The 11,325-nt window shown below is 52.1% G+C and overlaps 2 long non-coding RNA genes across 2 annotated transcripts; one reads left to right on the forward strand and one right to left on the reverse strand.

The window, feature by feature from the left end:
• Positions 1 to 1,513: 1,513 nt before the first annotated feature.
• Positions 1,514 to 8,451, reverse strand: LOC138991426 (uncharacterized). Its single transcript, XR_011467370.1, has 3 exons — positions 8,256 to 8,451; positions 7,937 to 8,176; positions 1,514 to 1,959 (listed from the first exon to the last, which is right to left on the reverse strand). It is a non-coding gene; the product is annotated as an uncharacterized lncRNA (long non-coding RNA).
• On the forward strand, positions 5,088 to 7,943 carry LOC138991427 (uncharacterized). The gene is made up of 3 exons (XR_011467371.1): positions 5,088 to 5,932; positions 6,109 to 6,285; positions 7,219 to 7,943. It is a non-coding gene; the product is annotated as an uncharacterized lncRNA (long non-coding RNA).
• Positions 8,452 to 11,325: the final 2,874 nt, after the last annotated feature.

Below are 11,325 nucleotides of genomic sequence, written 5' to 3' on the forward strand. Positions count from 1 at the left end.
CTTCCTCCCCCAACCCCTGGCAGCTGGTCACCGACTTTGTCTCTATAGACTCACCTCTTCTGGATATTTCCTATAAATGAAACCATGCAACGTGATCTTCTGTGTCTGGTTACATTCACACAGCATAAGGTTTTCACGGTTCATCCAAATTGTAGCATGCATCAGTACATCCTTCCTGTTTGTGGCTGAATAATATTCCATCCTATGAATCCGCATCACGTTTGGTTTAGTATTCCTTCAGCGATGGACATACGGCTTATTTCTACCTTCTGACTATTATGAGTAATGCTGCCTTCAACATTCATGTGCATTTTTCTACGTCCACGTGTTTTCATTTCCCTTGGGTGGATGCCCAGTCGAGGAACTGCTGGGTCCTATGGTAAATCTAAGTTGAACTTTTTGTGGATTGTTTTCTGACTTTTGGACTGTATGAGAGAAGTGAGGATGGGATGATTTGAGAGAATAGCATTGAGACATGTATATTTACCATATGTTTTCTGAACTTTCTTTAAAAAGATTTTTTTTTGACGTGGATCATTTTTAAAGTGTTTTTAATTGAATTTTTATAATATTACTTCTGTTGTATGTTTTGGTGTTTTGGCCTCCAGGCATGTGAGATCCTAGCTTCTCTACCAGGGATTGGACTCTCGCCCCCCTACATTGAAAGGTGAAGTCTTAACCACTGGACTCCCAGGGAAGCTCCTGAACTTTGTTTGTAATGGTAGTAAATGTGTGTTTGTGCATGGACATTTGCATTTGTACATGCGTGCTACATATATAAATACATTTGTTTATGTGTCTGAGAAGTCCTTGTGTGTATGTGCTGAGTCACTTCAGTTATCTCTGACTCTTTGTGATCCTATGGACTGTAGCCCCCTAGCATCTTCTGTCCATGGGATTCTCCAGGCAAGAATACTGGAATGGGTTGCCATACCGTCCTCTAAGGGATCTTCCTGACCTGCGTCTCTTGAGTCTCCTGCATTTGCAGGCTGGTTCTTTACCATCAGCATCACCCGGGATGGCAGCTAGTGTGATACTTTCTGTCCTCTGTCCACAGAGGTGTGTGGGTTGGGCGTTCCTGGCAAGGGGATCAAATGGGCACAAGCTGGGAGGTGGGAGTGAGAGAAGTGAGTCCTCTCTTTGCAAAGTGCTGGGAAGGGGCTGGGTCTATTCACGGCAGTCCCCCACATTGGATCACCCTCCCAGCCAGGACCGCCAGATCCACGGCGGCTGATACAAACCTTATGCAAACCTACCCCCTGCTCCCATCAGCCCTGCGGCCCCCAGAGGAGTGGGAAATATTCTCGCTTGGATCTTTGCCTTCATTAATTTCTGAGCCGTAGTACATTACTCATGGATAATTAAGAGTGAGCTATTAATACAACATTTAATATTCAAGTGCAGCGAAGAGGAGAGAACTGTAAGTCATAGAATCCTGTTCGACGAGACACTGCATTTTCACGAGGAGTTTTTTTTTTTCTTCCACCTTCCAGAGGCTCAGGAGTGCTTACATCAAAATGTGGGTCCGAGAACTTCGTTTATTGATAGAATATGAACAAGACTTTAAATCACCGGGAGATCCACTGGAAGAGCCTAGTGATGGTCGGGCAGTAATTCCACCCAGAAGTGTAACTGTCTCCGTGAGGCACGTCCAGAGGCAGGGCAGGGCACGCCCGTGCTGTCCTATGCCTGGCAGGGGGATTGATGGCACGAGGGCTGGGCAGAGACAGAGACAAAGGAGGAAACATGTGTCCCTCCACTCGTGGGCAGGGGAGGGAGTGGGACGTGGAGCAGCTGCCTTCTGGCCACCTGCAAACCTTCTTCATCCTGGCCGGAGGCTAAGGCAGCCTGGACTGTTGCTACTCCCTTCCTGCACGTGACCTTGAGGATAAATCTCCTGTGTTTCCAGGACCTGGACTGGCGCTCAGTGCAGATGCTTCAGGAGGGCTTGTTGGATAACTGGAGGAATATCAGGGAAGGATGTGAGGCTTCCGCATCCACCCACCCATCCATCCACCCATCCACCTGTGGACTGAACGCTTGTATCCCCCCAAATCCATACACAGAAGCTCTAAACTCCAGTGTGGCTGTATTTGGAGATGGGGCCTCTAAGGAAGTAACACGGGGGTTCCCTGGTGGCTCAGATGGTAAAGAATCTGCCTGCAATGTGGGAAACCTGAGTTCGATCCCTGGGTTGAGAAGATCCTCTGGAGGAGGGCGTGGCAACTCACTCCAGTATTCTTGCCAGGAGAATCCCCATGGACAGAGGAGCCTGGTGGGCTATAGTCCATGGGGTTGCAAAGAGTCAGACACGACTGAGTGCCTAAGCACAGCACAGCAAGGAAGTAATAAGATTAAATGAGATCACGAGGATAGGGCCTGATTCAATAGGACTGGAGTCCTTCTAAGACGAGAGCCCAGAGACCTCTCTCTGCCCCTGTATGCACAGAGGAAAGGTCCTCCGAGTGCACAGTGAGGAGAAGGGTATAAACCAAGGCCTCACCAGATGCTAAATTGGCTGGAACCTTGATCTTAGACTTCTGGCTTCCAGAGTGATGAGGAAATACATTTCTGTTGTTCAAGGCACCCAGTCTGCAGTATTTTGTCATGGCAGCCCAAGCTGACGGTGCACCTTCCAATCCCTTTTCCTTCTTTCCTCTTTTCTTTCTTTCTCTCCACCTACCTATCCTCCCATCATTTCATTCTTCCATCCATCATCCATCCATCATCTATCCATCCATCCATCATCCATCTATCTATATCTATCCATCCATCCATCCATCCATCTGTCCACCTATTATCCATCCATCCATATCTGTCCACGTATTATCCATCCATCCATCCACTCATTATCCATCCATGCATCCATTACCATTATTCTTTCTTCCCTCCTTCCTTCCTTTCCCTTTCCTTCCTCCATCCAGGAATATCTTGTTAAATCATCCCAAACTTACACTCCAAACTTGATTAAAAAAAAAAAAGTTAAACCAGCTATGTGTTTGCACCATGAGATAGCAAACAAAAATTTAATTTCATTTACCCAAAGAGAACCGATTAAACCCCAACAGCTGTCCAGGTATCTCGCGCTGCAGAGGCCGGGGCATTGAGGGAGACCTTCCCAGCGGGGAGGTGGGCCTGGAGAAGCCTGGTACCTGGGGGAAGGGCCCCCAGGAGGTCTTCCCCCGCAGCCTCTCCCACCTGCTCCACCTCAGCCCCGCCCTGGCTGCCTCTATGCAGATCACCCAGGAGCCTCATTTGCATACCCACCAGCTCATTTCCATATCCCCCAGCTCTGGGTGACAGCAGCCACTTTTGTTTTCAGATGCCATCCTGGGAGTTGCTCCTTCATCCTTCTAACTGGGGAGGGTGGAGGTGGAAAAGAAAGCGGAGTAAAAAAAGAAAAAGGAAGGGAGAAAACCCCTCAAGACAAAGGAAAGGCACCATCTGGGTAGCAGGAAGAAAATGGCACTGTCTGGGGTTGGAACCCAGGGCGGGGGGCTGGGAGCAGGAACGGGGCACGGGGCCTCGGGGCTGGTTGGAGCCAGAGATGCTAGACCTACCAGCCTCCTTGTTTACTTGGCTCTGGCACCCTGGGCGGGCGACTCTGAGGCTCATGCTTTTGTTTCCCCGTCAGAGAAATGACAGCCTCACACCAGTGTGTTGATGTGGCAGTATGTAGCGGTACTGATCAGCGGCCTGGGGGATGAGGACCCCGGTCCTAGAGGACTTTTCCCTCCCCGCCTGCAGAGCTGCCCTTGGAGCCCCCTGTCATGACTTACTGGGAGCCAGTGGGACCCCAGCAGTGCCAAGGGCTGGGCACTGGGGCTGCCCTTTCTCAGTGAGGGGGGCCATGCCGATAGGAGCCCTTTTTTAGGTAGGGCAGGCCTGGTGGCCTACAGTCCGTGGAGTCAAAAAGAACAGGGGCATGCTATGGGGAATGGTATTTGGTCCATGTGAAAGTTAAAGTGTTAGTCACTCTTAGGGGTGTCTGAATCTTTGTGACCCCATGGGCTATATAGCCTGCCAGGCTTCTGTCCATGGAATTCTCCAGGCAAGAAAACTAGAGTAGGTAGCCACTCAATTCTCTAGGGGATCTTCCCAACCCAGGGCTTGAACCTGCATCTCCTGCATTGCAGGCAGATTCTTTACTGTCTGAGCCACCAGGGAAGCCCATTTGGTCCACAGTTAGCTCTACCTGAATTACCTATGATGTTGATGGAGAGAGGGAGAGAGAGAATGTGCGCGCGGGCATGTGTGTGTGTGTGTGTGTGCAGCAAATTGGGTCCAGAATCCTATGTGAGTCCATATGTTGTGCTTATCGCCTTTGCATGTTCATGTGGGTCATGTGGGTGAGTGTCTGTACACGCATAAGCAAGACACACACGGGCACGTCCTTTTTTTATGTATGTGGGCATTGCATGTGAAATGTATGTTCATGATGAGTAGGTCAAACCATCACTTCATGGGAAATAGATGGGGAAACAGTAGAAACAGTGTCAGACTTTCTTTTTTTGGGCTCCAAAATCACTGCAGATGGTGACTGCAGCCATGAAATTAAAAGGCGCTTACTCCTTGGAAGGAAAGTTATGACCAACCTAGATAGCATATTCAAAAGCAGAGACATTACTTTGCCAACAAAGGTTCATCTAGTCAAGGCTATGGTTTTTCCAGTGGTCATGTATGGATGTGAGATTTGGACTGTGAAGAAAGTTGAGTGCTGAAGAATGGATGCTTTTGAACTGTGGTGTTGCAGAAGACTCTTGAGAGTCCCTTGGACTGCAAGGAGATCCAACCAGTCCATTCTGAAGGAGATCAGCCCTGGGATTTCTTTGGAAGGAATGATGCTGAAGCTGAAACTCCAGTACTTTGGCCACCTCATGCGAAGAGTTGACTCACTGGAAAAGACTCTGATGCTGGGAGGGATTGGGGGCAGGAGGAGAAGGGGACGACAGAGGATGAGATGGCTGGATGGCATCACTGACTCGATGGACGTGAGTCTGGGTGAACTCCAGGAGTTGGTGATGGACAGGGAGGCCTGGCATGCTGCGATCCATGGGGTTGCAAGGAGTCGGATACGACTCAGAGACTGAACTGAACTAAGTAGGTATTTGTAAGGTATAGATTTGTGCTTTCTCTGAACATTTCATATCAGTACTCGTGAACTTAATATCTTAATTCGTGTGGAGATGTTTGTAGGGAGAGATGCTCCTTTTACAAAAAATTATTTGCTTAAAGGGCCAGTAAAGAGGGTCTTTCTCTCTCTGCTTCCCTCTTGGAATCAGGAACAAGGCCCTCCAGGCAGGAGCCAGAGAGCAGAGAGTAGCTCCAGTGACCAGGGCAGGATGGCAAAGCCCTTCGGGCTGGGCGGGCTGGTAACTCTCCAACTGTCTGCAAGGCTGGCTTTGAGAGCCTCTCTCCGGGCCCACCTGGGAACTGCCTTGGTCTGCCGGACTCAGAGGGCCTGGAGAGGTGTCTGAAGTTCTCCCTTTGGCCCCAGTTTTCCCCCCAAGTGTTTTTACTCTGTCCCGAGGTTCACATTACAGTTGTAAATTTAGCAACAGGCAAAGCCTTGTGTAACCCTGACCGATTCATCTTTCCAACCCTGGCTCTCGTGTGGGACCTGGGGAGTTCTCAGATCCTTTTTGGAAGGGATAGAATTGACATGGTCAGGAAGGGGGTTTCAGAGGAGGTAAGAGACCCTCAAGTCCTCCATCAGATACCCCCAGAACACATTCCATTTCTTAGTCTATTCTCTGCCCACAAGCCTCCAGGTCACATGGTCACTTGCCTCTCTCATGGTCAGATAAAGCTGATACCAAGCCGGACACTTCAGGAGCAGCTGTAAGAGGCAGGTGTGATATGTATGCAACCTGGGAAGGAACTTCCAGCTCTGAGGACCTCGATTTCCCCACATCTCCCTGGTTGCTCTCGGGTAACGTGAAAGTGAGGTGGAAGAAGGGATGTGTGTGATCTGCGATGATCCATGCCTTCTCTTGGGTTTCCCCAGAAGCCCTCGCTCTGGAAATCTTTCCTGATTCATCTGTTTCTGGGTAGGATGTTGTGGAGGGGGGCGGGCCGTCCAACAAGAAGGGTCTCTTTTTTTCCCAGTGAGCCTGGCGCACAGAAGGTGCTGTGTGAACACGGGTCAGCAGATGACACCTTCTAAAGGTGATCTTTCCTGGAACGTGGCCCGCCCAAGGTCACGCAGTTGGCGAGGGCCAGCTGGGTAGCTGTTGTCTCTTCTCTGAGGGCGTGACCTCTGGGGGTGACCCAGGCCACCATTGTGTAAGTCCCGGGTGTTGCCCGTCCAGGAGGAGGCATGGAGGGGGCAGGGATTAGCACCCAGGGCACCGGCCACTCGGGAAGGTCGCCTGCACTCTGAGCGGCCTGGCGCCATGAACAGGGGGCCAGCTGGTTGCTGGAGGGGAGGGACTGGGGGAATCTGACACCGCCGGACACTTGGTCCTGTCACTCCCAGGGGATTTGGTGAGCTGGTGGGAACTTGGTCGGGTACATGATGTGCTGGGTGGCCGGGAGGTGGGGGAGTTGGTACATTCCCTCTGTGAGTCCAGTGCACGACCAGGCACATAGTAGGTGCCTCATCGAGCATTTCTCTACGGATGGAGGAAGAGGAGAGCGCTGGGCGTCCCATCTACAATCCCAGCCAGGCTTCCCCAGCTCCATCTCGGCTCCCATCGCACTCTCAGAGCTGAAATCCAGAAGACTTGAGAGTCACCCCTGCTTCCTGCACTGGCCACTCTCCACAGGCCACCCATTGCCAAGACCTGACGGGTCCCCCTCCAAACACGCCCGAGCCCGCGCTGGGCTGCCTCCCTGCCTCGCCAACCTCTCTGTCCTCTGCCTCTCTTGTTCCCACCCCTGCCCCTCCTCCCCCGGGAGCAACAGTGAGCCAGGTGCCGTGTCGGTGGTCGGGTCAGCCCCCTGTCTGAAACCTGTGGCATCAAGCCCAGTGCAAACTCTGCCCGCGAGGCCCTCTTCTTCCTGCAGAGCCTCAGTCCCACGGCTCTCAGTTCTGTTCCTTAAATACTCCGAGTGCCACTGAGTTCCTGCTTCAGGTCAATGCTTAAGCCGTTCATTCCTCTGTACGTTCTCAGGGCTGGTTTCCTCTCGTCTGGCAGGTCTCACCAGTATTTGAAGCTTTGTTCTTATCTCCTTGCAGTTCTTTCTTGCAGTCATTAGCTTGACGTTATGTTATAGGGACGTGTCTTGGACAGGATCTGGATGAAGAAGCTGGTGGATGACTGGACGCTTTTGTAAGAGGGGAGAGGCACTCTTCATGAAAACGGTTTGCCAAGTGGTCATCCATTAAACTATCCTGTCTCTCTCCTTCTTGTTCTTCCATCTGCTCACTCACCCATCCACTCATCCATCTGCCCATCCTTCCATCCACCAGTCCGTCCATTCACTGCCCACCACCCTTCCATCCATCTACCTGTCTGTCCATCCAGTCTTACACTCATCCATCCATCATCCATCCATCCACATTCTTAGAGTCTCCGAGCAACTGTGTACACTTCTGAGCCACCAAAGGCCTTAGGGACAGAGAAGCCTGGCATCAGAGAACCACAGAACCAAGATCCTGGGTTCCCCGCACCCTAGGACTCTAGAATCTGAGTCCGTTAAATCCCAGACAACAACAGAATATCAGGATTGGAGGGTTTTAGAATTGCACAGAAAGGGGCTGGCTGTGCATGGTTCAGTACCCCACTCCTGTATGGCCACTGCCTTCATTTCACAGTTATTTATTGAGCATCTACTGAGCGCTGAGCACTAGGCCACTCGGGAGAGACCCCTGAACTAAGCCGGCAGCAATCCCTGCCCCAGGGAGGAGGCAGTGGCAATGCACAAGGAGCTGACGTGGCAGGAGAGGAGGCGAGGTCTGCGGATTTAACTCATTACCACCTGTATTACTTACCTAACATTTTCTTTAAGTTGACTCACTTCAAACACACACAGAGATTTCTTAAAAGGGAAGCTTTATCTCGCTGAACATAACAGGAAACCGATATCAGTGGCTGCCAACAGAAGGTGTCTTCAAAAATAAACGCAGTGGGAAGAAAACGCTGTCGTGAGAAACCTGTCTGGATGGCGCTCCCTGCTCTTCCTCGAGATCTCTCGGGCTCTGCACCCCCGTTGTCGTGAAGGGTGGTGGGAGCTGCCAAAGACAGGAAGTTGTAAGGATATAGAGAGGGTGGAGAGGAAAAAGTTACTGTTCAAACTTCCTCTCCCCATACCAGACCATCCTCAGGCCTGGCCTCCGTCCGCCTCTTCTGCCCTGTTCATCTGTGTGACATGGGCCAGGGTCCTGAACTTCTCTGAGCCTCAAATCTGGAAACAGTCATGATGAAGGCACTTTCCTCCTGGGGCTGTTGCAGGGATTAATTAAAATAGGTGCTTCAGAGGGGCTGAAGGCTTAAACGGTTCGTAACTCCTCCCCCTGCCCCGCCCCCACCGGAAATGTTCCAGGCCTATTCTATCTGGACAGTCTTCCATGCTGCTTGGGAGAGGGTCCGCCTCCCCCTGACCCCTGCCATGGGAGTGGCTCAGGAAGCCTCCTCTGGGCTGAGCCTCTAGGGCAGCAGCTTCAGGCAATTTATGAGGCTACGGCTCCCTGCTCCCTGGTTCCTCCCAGCAGCATGGCTCTCGCCCACCCCCGGCTGTATTTCATGCCCATCAAGATTTAGGGTTCCACCATTTTCCTGTAGGGAAATCAGGCCAAGGGGAATGTTAATGCAGTTTTATCAGCTATATCATGCTCACTTTACTTGGCGGGGGAATTACAGGTGGGGTTGGACAAGTGCTCGGAACAGGCGATAAACTCCTTACGTCTTTATTCCCTGCAAGAAGGGGCTGTGGGGCCAGGCAGACCCCCCGGAGGCCTCGAGTTCAGATGGCTTTGAATCCCTGCGACTCGACCTTCCAAAGGATCCTGAGGCTTAAATCCAGGTGTGACAGATATGGTTTGTTCATTTGTTTATTCATCCACCCATTCATCCATTCATTCATTCATTCAGCAGGTATGTAACCAATGACTTCTCCGGGCCCAGTACTGGGGGTGCAGTGATGCTCAGAACATGGTTTCTGCCCCACTGCAGCTCACTCTTCCGAGGGCAACGGGAAACCCAGGGTGCTGGCAGAGTCCCAAAGAGGGCCTTCACCTAGGCTGGGAAGTCTAGGAAGGCTTCCTGATGGAGGCGGTGGGGCATGTGCTTATAAGCTGAGTTACTGAAGGAGAAGGAGGAACATTCGGGGTTGGTGGCTGGGGGTTTGGTTGGGGGTGTGTAGTGGGGAAGGAGGGATGGGGCCGGTGTGTACAAAGTGGGAGGGGACCTCGGGGGAAGCGGCTGGAGCAGAGTGTGGGTGGGGGTGGTGGGGATGACTCTGGGGAGCTGCAGGCAGGGCCTCTGGCTGTGGCGGAGACCGTGTCCCGAGTTCTGTGGGGGCCGTGGAGGCAGGGCCAGGAGAGGGGACGTGGTCAACTGCGAGGAGAGGGCTGGGAGGGGTCAGAGGGGGTCTTAGGGAGATGAGCCAGGAGGCCTCAGTAGGGTCCGGCAGAGAGGGGGACCAGGGATGGAGAAAGCCAGACACACCTGCTGAAAACTCTTAGAGGGTGGGACCCTGGGGACCTGGGCTTGGGAGCACAGGGTGTCGGGCTTGGCGGGTCTAAGTCTGGTGGGAGGTCTTGACCTCAGGCTATCGAGGGAGGCCACAGTCGTTCAGGGCATCTGTATTTCTTGGGCCACCCTGACTCGGAGATGACGAACGTCTTCTACGCCAGACAGGCAGACTCCCTGTGGCTCAGTGGGCCCTGCCTCCTATCTACTTTCCCGACAGAGGAGAGAGAGGGTTCACTTCAAAGCACAGGCTCCCGTCCCCCAGCTCCAGGGTGAATGTCAGGTGCGTGGGGGCCCCTGAGCCGCGGGCTGGGGTGGCTGGAATCCCCGAAGGCAGAGGTAACAAAGGGGGTGGTCTTTCTCCATTTTCTCAAGCCACCCTCTGATTTCACCTGGGGTCCTGATGTTTTCCTTTGTATAAGGAAGTTGTTGTGTGTGTGTGTTAGATGCTCAGTCGTGTCCGACTCTTTGTGACTCGGTGGACTATAGCCCATCAGGCTACTCTGCCATGGGATTTCCCAGGCAAGAATACTTGAGTGGGTTTCCATTCCCTTCTCCAGGGGATCTTCCCGACCCAGGGATCAAACCCAGGTCTCCTGCACTGCAGGCAGATTCTTTACTGTCTGAGCCTGCAGGGGAGTCTTGTATAGGGAAGGCCTTGTTTCTCTCTGCAATGTTTATTCTTTCTTGTGCTTCTTTTCTTTTCTCCATCTTTCCCTCCCTCCTTCCCACTCAATACACATTTACAGAGCCTATATTCCAGGCACCATTCTAGGCTCTGGGGACGCAGCACAGACCTAATCAGGCCAAGATCCCTGGCCTCATGGAGCTTTCATTCTAGTAAGGAACACTAAGGAGAAACAAAAAGGTTACAATACATACCATGTCAGATAATCATAAAAATACAGCAGAGGATGCTAGAAGGGAGCCTTGGGGTTTGGCCAGTCCCCAGTGCCGCCCCCCACCCCCCCCACGCAGGAGAACTGCTCTCCTGAGTCGGTTTCATCACTCCCCCACCCCGTTTGCTTCCCCACCACCTACGTGCATATCCACACATGGTCTACAATGCCGCTTGGCATGTTTTAAAACTTTCTCTACATGCAAGCATCCCATATGTATATTCCGTGATTGCTTTTTTGGCTTGACATCCTCGTTTGAGACTGATCCTTGTTGATACGTGACGCTCCAGTTGCCACGCTGTCACTGCGATAGACTCGTCCACGGTATGAGAATGTCAGTATTCATTGAGTCATCCTCCTGCTGATGGACATTTAGGCTGTTTCCAATTTTTTTTTTTTCCTTCCTCTTACCACCCAAGCTGTAGGAACTCTCTCGTACCCGTCGACATCCCTGGCCTCCGGTGTTCTCTAAAAGAGAAGCACCCGGCGACAGAAAGCCGATATGATCTGTCAAAGTGCTCAGCGTGCTGCACAATGGCGAGGATGACGATGATACGAAACAGCTCCCAGATCCCGAGTGTTTGTTTCATGCAAGGCCGTTCTGAGCCCTTTAGCCCGCCGCCTCTTTTCCTCCTCGTACTCCACGAGGCAGATCCCAGTGTGGAGCTCAAGGAACAGACAGAGCTGTGGAGACCAGAGAGGCCAAGCAGCTTCCCAGAGACACCCAGAAAAGCCAGTCCCTTTGCACTGCCTGGTCCGCCTCCCTCCATCACTCCCCTCCACCATATCCC

Source organism: Bos mutus, chromosome 17 (genome assembly GCF_027580195.1).
Source record: "Bos mutus isolate GX-2022 chromosome 17, NWIPB_WYAK_1.1, whole genome shotgun sequence".
Lineage (NCBI taxonomy): Eukaryota > Metazoa > Chordata > Mammalia > Artiodactyla > Bovidae > Bos > Bos mutus.